This window comes from Ceratotherium simum, chromosome 5 (genome assembly GCF_057802395.1).
Source record: "Ceratotherium simum simum isolate JZ-2026a chromosome 5, ASM5780239v1, whole genome shotgun sequence".
NCBI lineage: Eukaryota > Metazoa > Chordata > Mammalia > Perissodactyla > Rhinocerotidae > Ceratotherium > Ceratotherium simum.
In genome coordinates this window covers 75,597,435-75,615,072 of record NC_141904.1, presented here as the reverse complement: position 1 = coordinate 75,615,072, position 17,638 = coordinate 75,597,435, and positions in this window count along the sequence as shown.

Below are 17,638 nucleotides of genomic sequence, written 5' to 3'. Positions count from 1 at the left end.
TTTCGTGTTTGCAGTATTTACATTCTATAAAGTCTCTGTGAAAACTGAATTAGTGAATACTAAAACCATTGCTCCTAGGAGAAATAGAGTTAGGTTCCTGTGAGCCTCAGGTGAGAAAATTTTCATTAACCAATCAATACAAAAACCTTGTTTTATGTTTGTTTCTGCTTAAAGACACCTTACTTAATATATATTGTTGATTCATTAACATTGAACTGACAGCCAGCAGCACTATAACTTATGCCTGAGCAAAGCTTATCTAATGCATGTATTTTCTCTGTGAAGAACAGCACACACCCAGCGTCCTTGCCCTTGGGAACACTAAAGACTTCAGCACTACACTTTGGGCCATTTTAAACGGCAAGAACACCAATAAAATGCATAAAAATTCAAAAAATGTGGTACCAAATAGACTGCAAAAAAGAGACTTCTTTACAATACGAGAGATAAAACAGGAAGGCAGAGTGTCACCTTTCTAGACTTCAACTAGGAAAGTAGGTGACTCAAAATTTTCACTGTTCTGTTCACTGTATGTTCACAAATGACTGCAAAAGTGCCACAAGTATTGACTTTGGGGTTGCAAATAAATTTTAGCAAGTAGGCAAATTTGCAAATATGGAATCTGTGAATAATGGAGATGACTGTACCAACCATCCCCTTTAAATGGCTAGCCACATTAGTCCATATGGTATATGATTCAATTTACAGATACTCAGTTTACACTCAATCATTTTAGGAACACATTATTGTGAGGAAAAAGGTATGTTTTGTACTATCGAAGACTGCCTTCTGCCAGCTTCCTCAAATAAATTATATATTACAATCACATAGGATTTTTCTGTTTATAACAGACCACAGTCACTTTGTGTTTATTTCTAAAGTGGATTTTGATGTTGTTGCTGTTGTTCAACATTACACTTCATGCAGTTGTTCACAAAGTAGGATAACTTCAAGAACTAAGGTAAAGCTAAGAGTAAAGAAAGAGAAAGCTTAATGAAGTGAAAAGTGTGTCTTTTTAGGAATTGAGAAAACTGGAGTTGTGGTCTTGGCCCCAGAACAATGTAATCTTAGATGAGTCGTAAGACTGACAATTATCTAGGCAGAAGGCTAGATGCAAAGCAAACCAGTCCATGAGTTGAAATGAGTCAGTCAGAGTATAAGTATCAATTTTTTTGTTTTATTAAAAGGATTCAGGAAATAAATGGTTTGTATATGAATCCTTTAAGAATGTTGTTAAAAATTCAGATTTGAGGTCTCAGCATCTGTTAGGAAGTTTTATAAGATGGCTCCCAACAATTCATGCTTTCTGGTGTTCACACCCTTATTTAATTCCTTTCCTTTTAACTGTTGGCTAGACTTATTGAGTCACTATTATTGATTCAATGAAATGGTGATGATTTTCACTTTCAAGATTAGGTTACACAAAGACTGTGGCTTCTATCTTAGATGCTCTCTCTCTCTCAGATTGTCAACTTCCATGTTGTGAAAAGACTCAGTCAGTCTATGGAAAGGTCCACATGGCAAATGACCAAGGCCTGCGAGCATTCATGGGAAGGAGTTTAGAAGTGGATCTCCTGAGGCTTATCAACAGCTATGTGATTGAGACTGTAAGCAGATTCTCCAGTCCCAGTAAAGTCTTGAAATGTGTGAATCACTGGTCAATAGCTTAACTTTGACTTCATGAGAGACCCTAAACCAGAAGCACCCTCACTAAGAGGTACCTAGATTCCAGACCAATAAAAACATTGAATAACTATTGTTTATTAGTTTAAGCCCCCATGTTTTGTTGTAATTTATTACATAGCAATAGATAGTTAATATACCCCCAAGATATTCTGATTTGATAAGTTTGGGATAGGGCTTATATATGTGCATTTTACAAACAAACCAAGTGATTCTGATGCATGTGGTTCATAGACCACTCTTTTGTAAACCCTGGTATTTGGAGATGAAAGAGTTATAAGGAGGGCCGGCTCCGTGGCTTAGCGGTTAAGTGCGCGCGCTCTGATGCTGGCGGCCCGGGTTCGGATCCCGGGAGCGCCCCGAGGCACCACTTCTCCGTCCAACGTGAGGCCGAGTCCCACGTACAGCAACTAGAAGGATGTGAACCTATGACATACAACTATCTACTGGGGCTTTGGGGGGAAAAAACTGAATAAATAAAATCTTAAAAAAAAAAAAAAAAAAAAGAGTTATAAGGAAATTAGAGAGCTCATCAAATCATACATCTTTCATTTTTTTCTAAACAATTGACACTATATTCACAACAGCACAATTATATATTTTCTAAAATATTTTCATGTTGTATCTATTGTTTTAATATCATTTTCTTCACTTACAGTGTGTCCTGAATTTGTTTTCATATCACTAAATGCTTTTCTATGCCCTAATTTTTAAAAGCTGCTTTATATTCCATTTTAGAACATACTACAAATTAATCAATTCTCAATCAATTGTTGAACATTAAAATTGTGTATTCTACCATGATAAACAACACTTTGATAAACATATTGAAGTTAAATTGTACACACATCCTTTATTATTTCCTTAGAATAAATTCCTAGAATTTGAACTATTAGGTGAAAAAGTATTGTGATTTTTCTCATTCTTAATGATTAGGTTCTTTTGAGTAGATATCCATGATCTCCAACAATTAAAGGTAGATGAGAGCTCTGGGTCTTATTCTCAAAACTCTCAAAATATAATAAAGTAATTATAATAAAGAAAATACAAAAGTAAAAAATAAGTAAAGTATAATAAAAGAAAATAAAATTCTGCACATGTAAGAATATAGCAAGCAGACATAAAAAAAACATCATTCAAACTGTAAGCTCAACAAAGTCCCAACTCTGTCCTACAGGCTCTCTAATAGTCCTTTGAATGAAAGAGTCACTAGAGGCTAATGCAACAGTATTGCAAGGGCAGGATTCAGTTAACAGTTCTGTTGCAGTCAGGCAACAAAATCCTCTGAAAAGTGCTCAACATAGAAATGATTGCAATCATAAGTACAGGGCAACATTCCTATGAATAAAAGCTATTAAACTCACCAGATTCTCACACTGTGTTCTGCAAGAGCAAAACTCACTGCAATATTTCTAGTCAAACCCATATCTTGAGCACCACTCATTTCACCAGTGAATAATCATTGCTACCTTCAATTACGCCAATTAACAAAGCTTTTATCATTGATCTTAAATAAAGTTAATTGAATCTCATCTGAGTTTCTGATAAGAGGCTTACAGATGCTAACTACCTACCTCTGGAATGTGTATTCCTGATTAGGGAACTACAAATGTTAACCAACAGCAGCAAAAGGGTAGGTTAAAACCAACACACATGCAGGCACACGCGCGCCTGCACACACACACACACACACACACACACACAGCCATCAGCCATACATGACAGCATGCTAACACTTTTAAATAAATTGACTGCAACATGGCAGTCATGCACATATTTAATATGATGTTTACTCATTTTGTCAAAGTTTGTCTCAATTTACTCTCTCATCAATAGGATAATTGCCCAGTTCCTTGCATACTTGCTAACTGAGTAACACAGTTTTATTTATATCTTTTCTAATTTGTGGACATAAAGTGTTTCTCATTTTTCTTTTATTATTAGTGAGGTTAAACTTTTTACATACATTTGTTATATGCATCTTATGAAATGCATATAACATTGCAAAGAACTTGTGTTCTTTGTTCATTTACTTATTTGAGTGTTCATCTTTATCCTAGAGATACATCAAAGTTTTCAGCATATTTAAGATAAAATTTTATCTGTTGCAAATGTTTCTTTGTTTGCTTTTTTTTTTTTTCTGAGGAAGATTAGCCCTGAGCTAACATCCAATGCCAATCCTCCTCTTTTTGCTGAGAAAGATGGGCCCTGGGCTACCATCCATGCCCATCTTCTTCTATTTTATATGGGATGCCGCCACATCATTGCTTGACAAGCGGTGCATCGGTGCACACCCATGATCCGAACCTGCAAACCCTGGGCTGCCGAAGCAGAGCACGTGCACTTAACTGGTATGCCACCAGGCTGGCCCCTCTGTTTGCTTTTTAACTTTAGAAATATACATATATTTTACATTCTTGTATAACCAAATTTATTACTTTTTCCTTACATTTTTATCTTTTTTACAACTTTATTGAGACGTAATTGATATATAACATTGTGTAAGTTTAAAGTATACAATGATGATTTGATAGATGTACATATTGTGAAAAGTTTACCACAATAAGGTTAATTAGCACATCCTTCACCGCACATAATTACGATTTTTTTTGTTGTTATTGTTGTTATGGTGAGAACATTTAAGATCTACTCCCTCAGCAACTTTAAAATATACAATACAGTATTGTTACCTATATTCAGCATGCTATTAGATCCACAGAACTTATTCCTCTTATAACTAAAAGTTTGTATCCATTGAGCAACATCTCCCTATTTCCCCCACCCTCCCTGCCCCTGGCAGAGGAACTGAATAGATATTTTTCCAAAGAAGACATACAAATGGCCAACAAATGCATGAAATGGTGCTCAACATCACTAACTATCAAAACCACAATGAGTGTGAGGAACTGCCCTTATATTTTTTCTATTTCTCCCTCCTGATCTGTTAATATGCTTAATATATTTAGGTGCTCTGATGTTGGGTTCATATATATTTATAATTGTTATATCTGTTTAATGAATTGACCCCATTATCATTATATAATGCCTACTTTTTCTCTCGTTACAGTTTCTGACTTGAAGTCTATTTTGTCTGATATAAGTATAGCTACCCCTGTTCTCTTTTGGTTTTCATTTTTGCAGAATATCTCTTTCCACTCCTACACTTTGAGCCTATGTGTGTCCTTAAACTGAAGTGAATCTTCCGTAGGAAGCATATAGTTGATCTTGTTTTTTAATCCATTCAGCCACTCTATGCCTTTTCATTAGAGAATTTATTCCATTTACATTTAAAGTAATCATTGATAGATAAGGACTTACTAATGCTATCTTATTAATTGTTTTCTGACTGTTTGTAGTTTCTTCGTTGCTCTCTTGCTGTCTTCCTTTGTAATTTGACAATATTTCACAGTGGTATGCTTTGATTCCCTTCTCTTTACCTTGTGTGCATATACTGTAGGGTTACGCTTTGTAGTTACCCTGAGGCTTATATAAAACATAGACATAAGAGTCTATTTTAAGCTGATAACAACTTAACTTCCATCACATACAAAAACTGTACTGTTTTACTCCCCACAACCACAATTCATGTTTTTGATGTCACAATTTACATCATTTTATATTGTGTATCCATTAAGAAATTATTATAGCTATAGCTATTTTTAATACTTCTGTCCTTTAACCTTTATACTAGGGTTAAAGGATTAATACACCACATGGAGTATTCTGAATTTGACTCTATGATTATCTTCACCAGTTTGTTTTATATTTTCATATGTTTTCATGTTACTAATTAACATTCTTTCATTTCAGCTTGAGGAACTCCTTTTAGCATTTCTTGTAGGGCAGGTCTAGTGATGACAAACTCCCTCAGTTTTTGTTTGTCTGGGAAAGGCTTTATTTCTCCTTCATGTCTTAAGGACAATTTTGCCAGATAAAGTATTCTTGGTTGGCAGTTTTTTTTCTTTCAGCAGTTTGAATATACCATCTCACTCTCTCTTGGCCTGCAAGGTTTCTGCTGAGAAATCTGCTGATAGCCTTTTAGTGGTCCCTTGTAAATTTCTCTTTCTCATTGATTTTTGACAGTCTTATTATGTGTTTTGGAGAAGATAACTCTGAATTGAATTTCTTTGGGGACTTATGTGCTTCGTGAACTTGGATGTCAAAATCTTTTCCCAGATTTGGCAAGTTCTCAGCCATTATTTCTTTAAATAATGTTTAATGTTTAAATAATTTCTTTAAATAAGTTTTCTGCCCCTTTCTCATTCTCTTCTCCTTCTAGAACTCCAACAATGCATAGATTATTTCTTTTAATGGTGTACCATAAGTTCCATAAGCTTTCTTCATTTCTTTTCTTTTTTTTTTCCTCCTCTTACTGTATAATTTCAAATGATGTCTTTGAGTTCACTGATTCTTCCTTTGATTGGGTCAGTGCTATTGAAGCTCTCTATTGAATTCTTTCAGTCAATCACTTTATTCTTCAACTCCAAAATTTCTGTTGGGTTCTGTTTTATGTTCTCTCTCTTTGTTGAATTCTCAATTTGTTTTTGTTTTCCTGATTTACGTAAATTGCTTATCTGTGTACTCTTGTAGCTCTCTGTGCACCTCTAGAACAATTATTTTGAATTTTTAGTCATGCAATTTGTGTCTGTCCATTTCTTTGGGGTCAGTTACTGGAAGTTTACTGTGTTCCTTTGGCAATGTCATGTTTCCCTGATTCTTCACGATTCCTGTAGTTTTGTGTAGATGTCTGAACATCGGAAGAAGCATTCACTTCTTCCAGACATTCTGAACTGACTTTGGTAAGGAAAGACTTTCACCAATGAGTGGGGCCCCACTGAAGCATGCTGTGACCCCAGTTCTAGTGGTGCTGGATGCCAAAAGCAGGGGGATGTGGTCACTGCAGGCATGGGGGGGGGAGTGTAATGTTTCATTGGCTCAGGCATTGGGGTCCATGACATCAACAACTATGTGATTCTTGGCAAGAGCAACGGGGGATCTGCAGAGGCTACAAGGGCTGTTGGGGTCCTCAATGGCACCTCTAGGTCTAGCGGCTAGGGACCAGGGCAGGCAGCTGTAGTTGCTGGAGCCAATTATGAAGCTGTGGGGGACACCTGCAGCTGCCTATGTAGCGGCAGGGACCAGCTGCAGACACACAGGTAGTGGAGAGGGTGGGGACCAGCAGCAGGGGCTGGAGTCAACTATAAGGGCACTAGCAGCGGGGGGGGGGGGGTCCTGGCTGTCAGCATGCATTCCTATGGCTGCAGGGTCTCCCCACAGGCATGTACATAGCAGTGGAGGCCAGGGATGGGAGCTCAGTCAGCAGCATGCACGTACATAGCTGCAGGGGCTAGCTAGGAGTCCACACACAGGGTTGGGGGTCAGCCATGGGGGATCTAGGCTGGTATATTGCCCACACAGCTGCAGAGGTTGGGGCTTGCTGCAGGTGTGGATCCCAGGCTTTGGCAGTGGGTGGGGGAAGGAGCATGGAGAGATTCATATGACTGGTGTCTGTGAATGCAGAAACCTGTGAAGCGAAAACCTCAGTGGCAAAATCTGCAGGGGGTACATGGTGGGTCTGAGGGCCATTGGTTCCTTCATGGTGAAAGCTGCTGAGGTCCTCTGAGGAGCAAGCCACTGGGAACCATGGTCACTTCTACTGCATAGATGATATTGGTATCCCCTGCCCTTCTTCCTTATTCGTAGCCAAATTTAGACATATCAGGTTTGCAGGTATCTGGATAGGGTGAAACCAAAGTGAGCCCGTCATGTGGTGCCCTGAAAGGCTAGGGAAGCTGTTTGCTCACTCCACTCTCCCATTCCTGGTAAGGGGAACTCTTTCAAGCTGCGGAGTTCCTTCTTGGGGCTAAGCAGTGCTGGCCTAGGGGATAGGATGATGCAGGCAATGAAGCTGTTCTTTTGACCCTTTTTGCTCAGTTATTCTGAGGTTTTTTGTTCCATTGTTCCATTCTAAACTCTCCCAGAGCTGTTTGTTCATGGACTGCTGTCTAATTGTTCGTATTTATGGGGTCATGCAGGCTGAGATCTCCTACTTCACCATCTTGGTGATGTCACACCTTACATTTCTATCTTTGATGTCATATTTCTATACTACCCAGAAAAACAGGCATAACTGGAAGTACATATTATTTTTAAAACATGCACAAACATTTAAGTTCTCTAGAAGTGGTTTTAAGGGTATACATCAAATGAAGAAACATTTATACAAGAAAATCTAGTAAAACTCAGCAAAAACAGCCAAGGTCTATGGCATTTGAATCATGACTCCCTCTCCCCCAGCTCAGCATGACAGAAACTCCAGTCCAGGTGGAGCAAGAACACAGGACTCCTTCCTCCTCCCCACCAGCTGTCAGTGGAGGGATATGGTATCTTTCTGGGAGGGGGCGGCCTTTAGCATTTCTTATCTTCCCCCCAACTACCTATTACAGAGGCTAAATAACAGGTGAGTGTGACTGAGGTCAGGGCTGCCTTCTTCAACCCAGCCCTCACTCATTGAGCAGAGGCTCTTCCCCTGGCATGACAGGCTGAGAAAACTAGGGCCCCGACTGCCCTCATCCCAGCTCACTTGTATGGTGGAGGTTCCACATCAAGAGAGGTAAGTCTAGAATACCAGAGCCTATTGCCCCTACCCTGAAACCTCCTAAATCTAGGGGGCCACTCAGAGAGAATCATACCAGTGTCCTCACAACCAGTTCCAAAGCCATGGCTCAGAGATTTTGCCCAGGGAGAGAAATAAGCCATAAGAACAGAGAGCTCCTATGCTCTCTGAAAAAGAAAAAAAAAAACATTGAGTTTATTTGAAAGAGTGAGGAAGTTCAATTCTAAGGGTGCTCTCAAAAATAATGAAGGTTTTGGTAGAAAGCAATTAAGAGGAGGCTGTTAGCTTCATGAGGGATCTTAGATAAATCATAGGCCCATAAGTAGTAAGTATACCAGAGACAGACAGCTAAGAAGAGCCTTCTTTGGGTCAGAACAAACCTCAAACATTGACCTCAAAAATTACCCATATAAAGGAACCCAAATTTAGTTGGATCAGTCTCAGTCTAGGGAACAATTATGTGACAGTGTATTGTTAAAAACAATAGAGCAGTCAGCTGCTAATTAGTAGAGCTTAAAAGCTGGATGTGATCAGGGAAAAAAGAGTCTGAAGAGAGCCCTCCTAAAACCACTGTCACCCCAGGGTGACATGTGCATACCAGGCCTGTGCCCTCTGAGAAGCAAAATAGAGCCTTCACACTGTGAGAGAAATGGACCTTACCATAACAGTCCAATGAGTGACTAAACAGATAAACAAGAAAACAATAATTACAAACACCTGAGGCAAAGGGGACCCTCCAGAGTTGTTACAATATATATTTAAAATATCCAGTTTTTAACAAAAAAATTACAAGACACATAGAATCGGAAAAGTGTGACCCAGACAACAGAAAAAGAAAAAACAAGCAGGCAACAGAAACTGCCCATGAGAGGGACCAGATGTCAGATTTAACAGAAAAAGACTTCAAAGTAGCCATTTAAACATGTTCAAAGAACTAAAGGAAAGTTATGATTAATGAAGTAAAGGAAGGCATGATGACAACAGTGCATCCAAAAGAGAATGTCAATAAAGAGATAGAAGTTATAAAAAAGAACAAAATGGAATTTCTGGAGTTGAAAAGTACAATAACTGAAACGAAATCTGTACATGAACGTTCAGAGCAGTATTATTTATAAGATCCCAAAAGTGGAAACAACCCAAATGTCCACCAAATAATGAATAAGTAAACAAAATGTGGTATATCCATACAATTGAATATTATTTGGCAATAAAAAGAATGAAGTAATGATACACGACAACACGAATGAACCTTGAAAACATGCTAAATTAAAGAAGCTAGTCACACAAAAAAATACTATATGATTCCCTTCATATGAAATGTTCAGAACAGGGAAATCTATAGAGAAAGAAAGTAAATTAGTGGTTGCTTAGGGCTGGGGATTGGGAGTGGGGAGAGGGCCATAAGGGGGTAGCAGTTAAAGAACACTGGATTTCTTTTTGGGGTGATGAAAATGTTCTAAAATAGATTTTGGTGATGTTTGCACAACTACGTGAATATACTAAAAACTAAGTGTATGGTATGTGAATTATATCTCAATGAAGCTGTTACTGGAAAAAACCCCCTCTAGTCTCAAGGAAACATAAAAACCCATCTATAGTTTCTCCTACCATATTTATGCTCTTATTTAAAAAATATTTGTTTTTAATTCACCTGGCATTAATTTTAGTTTATAGGTGCTATTTAATTTTTTAAACTATTATTTTTGTTTACTAAATAATTAGCCAGCTGTCCCAATATCATTGTATATGGCAGTTCAGCCGTCATGTTATCAATTCTACTTTTGCCAAAGAAATAAGGTTGTCTTTGGAATTTTGTGGAAAAAAATGCTAAAGAAAATAACTTCAAGATATCACACTTGGTTGGAAATATTTTACTCAAAGATCCTAGTTTAAGAAAGAATAAGTATGAAATAAAAGGGTAACTAACCCTTGGAAGAGAAGAATCTTCCCAAGTTGAGAGTATAATTACTCTCATGAAAGTATCATGAGATCAAACTGATGAAACAGCAGGGGCAGCAGAGAGGGTGGAATATCGGGTAATAAGGCATTTGCTGCTGAAATAAAAATAACACCAAGTCAAGCATATTCTATTTTTCTACCAAATCAGTTTTTCAAAAAATCTGAAATGCTAATTTATTTTGTTTTTTATAAAATATGACATGTAGTTAATGAAATATACATATGGATCATTTATTCATTATATTCTGGGAGATCTATATAAGTATTATTCTTATTAATTATTATATATGATATAATTTAATATTTGTTAGGAGAGTAATCATTTTGATTCTTCTTTCACTGTAGGTTTTGGCTATTTTTATTAGTTGATTCTTCTGAATATATATTAGAGTGATTTTGTCAGATTAAAAATTATTACTGATATTTTTATTTGGATTAAGTATGAAAAAATAATGATGATAATAATACCTACACACATTTATTAAGTGCTTTTGATTTGTGAGAAATTAAGCTTAATCCTTACAAGTCCTATATCAATTGATCTTTGTAAGACCTCTCTGAGACAGGTAGTGTGTTTTTTTAACTTTTTAAAGTGTTAAATAAACACATACAGAAAAGTGCATAAACATAAATGTAGAAACTGATAAGTTGTTACAAAGTAGACATCTGTGCAACCAGTAAATACATCAAGAAGCAGAACACTGCCATTACCCCCTTCCAATACTACCCCTCCCTCCTACCTAAAGATAACCACTCTTCTGACTGCTAACAATCATTATGTATTGTTATATTTCAGGTGTATTTCTTGCAATTAGTATATAGTTGGCTTTTATTTTATTTTTTAAATTTCAACTTGATTATCTTTTAAATGGAATGATTTTTCTTTTCAAATTAAATGCAATTACTGATATATTTGTGTTTAAATTCACCACTTTATTATTTTTCCTGCCTGCTGTATGTTCTTTTCTTTTTTTTTTTTTTTTTTTAAAGATTTTATTTATTTTATTTTTTCCCCCCAAAGCCCGAGGACATAGTTGTATGTCATAGCTGCACATCCTTCTAGTTGCTGTATGTGGGACTCGGCCTCAGGATGGACGGAGAAGTGGTGCCTCGATGCACACCGGGATCGAACCCGCCACAACAGCATGTAGCAGCGCACTTAACCACCAAGCCACAGGGCCGGCCCTGTATGTTCTTTTCTTCTTCCGTCTTGCCTTCTTTTGGATTAATTGTTTTCATCAATCAATTTCCTCCTCTATTAGTTTCATATTTCTCACTCTTTTAGTCTTCTTTTGGAAGTTACCCTAGGGATTACAAGTGCATCCTTGACTTATTAAATTTAATGTTCCTTGGAACTTTTATCATTTTTTCAGTAATTCATGAACCTTAGAACATTTGATTTCCCTTTATCCCTGTCCAAACTTATTACTATTAGTATTGTGATTATTAATTCTCTCTTCACTCTCTCTATCTAAATACTACTTTTGTATTTCCCTATACATCTATCTAATCTACTGAGGCACTATAACTACTGTTATATGTAGTTATTATTCATTGATTTTTACCCACATATTTATCATTTGAGTCTCTCCTATCTTTCCTGCATCTCTTATCTTTTATGGGGATTCATTTAGAATTTCCTATATTGGGAATCTGCTGCTAACGAGTTCTCTCATATATTGCTTGTCTGAGAATTTCTTTATTTCTCCTTTACTTGTAAAAAATATATTGGCCACACTTGGGGTGGTTTCAGTTACCTCTTGCTCTGTAAAAAAACCATTCTAAAATTTAAGGGCTTAAAACAACACTTTTATTTGGCACAGATTCTGAGTGCCAGCAATGTGGATTGATTCTTCTCTTGATCGTGCCCAGATTACTATGTGATTGAACTCATCTGGAAGCTTGACTGGGGAAGGCTGTTTTAAGATGCCTTCCTTCTGATGTCTAGTGTTACACATGAGACATTGGTTGGGCAGTCTTCATGTGGTTTATCAGTCTCCTAAGCAGCCTAGCCTTGGCTTCCTCACTCACTCTTGTGCAGTGAAGCTGCAAGCCTTCTTAAGGTCTTGCTCAGAACTCCCAAAATATCATTTCTGCTACATTTTTTTTTTTTTTTTGTGAGGGAGATCAGCCCTGAGCTAACATCCGTGCTAATCCTCCTCCTTTTGCTGAGGAAGACCGGCTCTGAGCTAACATCTATTGCCAATCCTCCTCCTTTTCTTTTCCCCCCAAAGCACCAGTAGATAGTTGTACGTCATAGTTGCACACCCTTCTAGTTGCTGTATGTGGGATGCGGCCTCAGCATGGCCGGAGAAGTGGTGCGTCGGTGCGCACCTGGGATCCGAAGCCGGGCCGCCAGTAGCGGAGCGCGCGCACTTAACCACTAAGCCACCAGGCCGGCCCTCTGCTACATTTTTGTGACTTTTTTGACCAAAACAAGTCACAAGGCAAGGCTTTGTCAAAGTGGTGGAGAAATTAAAACCATCTCTTGATGAAAGGAACAGGAAGTTATAGTGCACAGAGTTGTGCATATATGAATGAGAGGAATTTGTAGCTAATTTTGGTAATTTACCACAATATACCATCTGGTCACAAATTATTCACAATCTTCTTCCATGTAAAATATGCTCACATGCATCTCAGGACTCCCAAAACTCTTATTCAATTACACCATCAGGCTCACCGTTTTGAATCTTGTGATCTGCATCCAGTATAGATGTTGAGAAGCTCCTAGAGTATGGCTCCTTTTTGTGTGGCATCTCTTCTGAACTAAAAAGAGACTTTGGAACTGAAAAGACGTTATATGCCTCCATATACCCAGCTTACAATGGTGAAACAGGGATAGGATACAGGGATAAGACAACTAGAATAAAAACTGTTCAAAAAGGGGGAGAACAAGAAGCCATAGCAATCATTAGTCTGTAGAAATATTGAAATATAGCTACACACATATTGTTTGTTTATCCTCCTTCAGGAGCAGAGAATGCTACTTGATTATGCCCCATTTCTGCTACCTATAAGTAATTCTTTAGTCCACTATTGTCTGAGGCTCTTGGCTCCACCCTCTGAATAATCATTCCTTTTCTATATGAAATGGTCTATTTCTCAGCTAAAAATATATCTAATCATTCTTCCCACAGAAAGTTACAGGCTCAGAGGCTTTCTTTTATATCAAATAGCTTGAATAGTCTCAGTCCTTTTTAGTTCAAGCTAGTCTGTTTCTTAAAAAAACACAACTCTCTTAAAAACTTTGTGGGTTTCCTTTAAATCTTTTTGGATGACATTCCAAATCTCCAAAGTCACATGCACAGTATTTTCAAGACAGACCTTTCTACTTTGGTCATGTGAAGCAGCTGTGAGGCAGAAGCCTTAACGTTCTTTTGCCATGCTGAGATTGTCTACTAGTCACTTTCATAAATCTTTCTGGATCTTGGAGCCACACTTATGATTTGATTTTTATTCTGAGTCTAATTCTTACTTTGAGAATATTTTGTTAGCTGGAAGGATAGGAGATGAGAAACAGTTTTATTTTCCAACCTGGAAAGTCCTGGGTCCTCTATATTTCCTCTACATTCTTCTTACAAACTGACTTTCAACATTCTGTGACAGATGGTCTTAGGAAGACACACAAATTCATTAAGTATGTTTTCCAAGCCACTCCAGGTTATAGTTTCACTTGCCACTGAATAGCATAGGTCACTCCTTTTCTAGCCTCCTATAGATGTTTTCTCATTTCCTTTCCAGGTTACACTATGAATTTCCTCCTCAGTTTTCCAGCCTTCACTCAATACCAAATTCAGAAGCTACTGGCACATGTTTTATGTTTTCATTATAGCAGCACCCTACATTCAGTATCAATTTCTGTATTAGGTATCAGTTGCTGCCACTACCTCCAAAATGCCTTAAAACAACAATTTATTTGCTCGTGATTCTGTGGGTCAGCAATTTGGGCTGGATTTAGCTGGGTGGCTCTTCCCCTTGGAGTGACTTATGTAGCTGCAATCACCTGATTGCACAACTGGGAAACGATAGTCCTATGTCTAATAGTAGGTGTTGGCTGTTTGTTGGGTCTCTCTCGTCATGTGGTCTCTCATCCTCAAGCAGGCTAGCCCCAGCTTCTTCATATGGCAGTTTGTAGGCAGCAAGAGAGTGGCAGCCAAAGTTCAAAGCCTCTTGAGGCCTATGCTCAGAAATCCCACATCAAAATTTCTTCTATGTTCTTACTAGTCAAAACAAATGACAAGGTCAGTACAAATTCAAGGGAGCGAAGCAATACACTTCCTGATAGAAGGAGCAGCAGGGTCATATTGCAAAATAACTTTCATTCAAGAATGGGAAGAAATACTGGCCTTTTTTTTTTTCAATCTTCTTGAATCTGTGACTTAATGTCTTTTTAAGTTTTGTAAAACTCTCGGGCATCATATCTTCAAATATTGCTTCTGCCTGAGTCTTTCTATAGTTCCTCTTGAACTCCAATCACTCATATGTTAGACTTTCTTACTCTATTTCCTATACTTACTACCCACCCCTCTGCATTTTTCTTCTTCCTTTTTTTTCTTTTTTTGGTGGCTCTTTATATTCAGTCTGGATATTTTCTTCTGATTTATGTTTTAGTTTACTGTTTTTCTCCCCAGTTATATCTAATCTGCTTTCATACTCATCCAATGAGTTTTATAACTCCAACTGGTGTGTTTTCAATTCTAATTGGTATTTGAACAAAGTTTCCGAACTTGTCTTCCTTGAATGTAAAAACCTTAGTTATTTTAAATTCTGGTTCTAATAGTTCTATTATCCAGAACTCTTATGAATCAGTTTCTATTTTTGGCCTGCTGTCTTGCTTTCCATTCATATGGTCTTTCCTCATCATGTGCCTGGTTATTTTTGATTCAGTATGAGACATTTTATATGAAAAGTTGTAGAAATAATTTGAGGCCTAGAAGAACATAGGCTTCTCCAGAGAGTATTTATGCTTGATTTTGGCAGGTGGCTAGAGCCAATCACAGTTCCAGTTCAGCTTAATCCTATTGTTGGGATTCCAGGTCATCACTATTCCTAGAGGGCAGCCTACATGATTCTAACCCACAGCATGAAAGATTTACCAAGGTACATTTTTCGGGAGACTAGACTCTCCTTATTCCATTAGGCTGTTAAAAGTGCTGATCATTTTCTCCATCTTTCAGCCCCTCTTCCAGATCAGGAATGGCCTTCAAAGAACAACAGCCCCCAAGTTTATGCTTACTTTCCTGGCTTTCCTCCTTCTTAAAGATCTTTACTGCCTTGTTAGCTTTTTGATGGCTGCAAGCAGATTTTTTAAAAAGATTTTATTCAATTTGTTATCAGTGGGAAAGGTGGTCTGAATGACCTAGTCTGCCCTTACCAAAAGTGGATGTCCCAGTAGTTTCTATTATTATCCTGTTTTACTGATTAGAAACTTAATAATTTTCATACATCTAACAAATGAAAGATTGAAGCAAATTGACATGTTTACAGTACAGGCTTTCCAATTCAGTAATGCTTATACTTTGCAATTATAGATATTTATAAAAAAGAAAAAAAAAAAGCAACATCTGCCAAGAAATTTATTATTATAATTCAGTTCAATTAATATTTATTAAGCATTTATTATGTGCTAAGCACCCAATAAAGCAATGGGAAGCAATGATATAGACACACAGTATGAATAGAACCTCTCTCAGTTCTCAATCTAGTGGTTGGAAAAAAGTTACTATAATTCACAAACAGTCACTATTTCTATTTAGTCTATGACATGTAAGAGTAATTATTTTGGATCAAATTCCAATTCTGTAGAGTAAAATACTTAGGTCCAAACACATCTATTCATTCATCTATCTGTGTAATGGAAAATATCTGCTTCCTGAGCCTATAATTCAGTGTCTCTCCAAACGTGGTTAAGGATCCCCATATCAGAATGACATGGGGGTACTTGTTAAAAATCAGACTCCTGGGTCTAGCCCAGTTTAACAAATATGAATCTCTTTTTGTAAGGCCCTTGGAAGCTGCAAAAGCACCCAGATGATTTTTATGCATATTAAATATGGATATCTGCTACCTTAAAGGTATAGGTATTCTTTCAGTCTCTTACAAAGAACTCTCATATATTATTCATTTTTTCTTGGACATTTCACCCTGTCTCAGGACTTCAATTATCATCCATATTCAGATAAATATCAAATCTCTATCTTTAAAATTTTCTCCTAAGAACTGGACCTATATGTCCATTTGCCTTTTGAACAAATTCACATGGATGTTCCACAGACTTTAATGTCCAAAACTTACCAATTTTCTTGACTATTCTCCTAGCTCCCTCCCCATTTATTCATACTCCTTTTGTTGCCCTCAGAGTGAAAGGCCTTACTGTCCACTGAGTTGCCCAAACCAAAAACATGATCTTTATCCATGATTCCTCTCTTTCTCCATTAAAATTCAATATTTTGATGACATTAAAAGTCTGGTTCAGTAGACTTCATCAATATGTCGCAAATCAATTCACTTCTTCCCATGTCCACTGACATAATACTGGCTCTAGACTTCTCTTGGCTGGATAACAGTTAGAGCTTACTGAAAACAAACAAACACCCTCACAGCTTTAAGGCTCTTGTCACTGAATCAGAACCACCTGGCACGATGGTTAAAAATTCATATACCTGGGCCCTACTTCATATTTATTAAATTTTAGTTATGAGAGTGGAGCCAGGAATCTTTTTAAAATAAATATCTGCAGGCAATTCTTATGCAAATGTCAGTGTGAGTGCCTCTGCTTATAGAGCTGGACACTTTCCCTAAAGACAGCGCAGAGGGGTTAAATGTAGGGCAACTGAATAGGCAGAAATAGAACTCTGGTGCTCATAAGGAATTTCAGATGTGAAAGAAACCAAAGAGATAATATAACCCAAACCCTTCACTGCACAGAGGAAAAACTGAGACAAAGTCATCCAGCTGGTTAGCGGCAGACTCAGGAAAGGAAGCCAGAACAGGTTACCTCCAATAAAGCACTCTCCACTCTCCATTTTACTATGCTGCTTCCTTCTTTGAAAATATTCAAAACTAGAGATTATTTTAGGAAAATTACTTAGAGAAACTAGATTTTGATAACGATATTGTAAATCACCCAATGTTATCTCTTATGTAAAATATGTAACTTATTCATGTTTTTTGTAAAAAGAAATGAAAATGAGCTATTTATTTAAACATCTCATGGTGAAGATTTCTAAATGCTTCTATAGAAGACCAGCGCATGTTTCTTATTAAAGGAAAAATGTACTCTGTAAGTTTTGAAATGTAACCCACAAATGAGTTGCAATCATTTTAATTGTAAGGCAAGACTGAATTGTAAGCCCCTAAAGCTTTTCCATTGAAAGG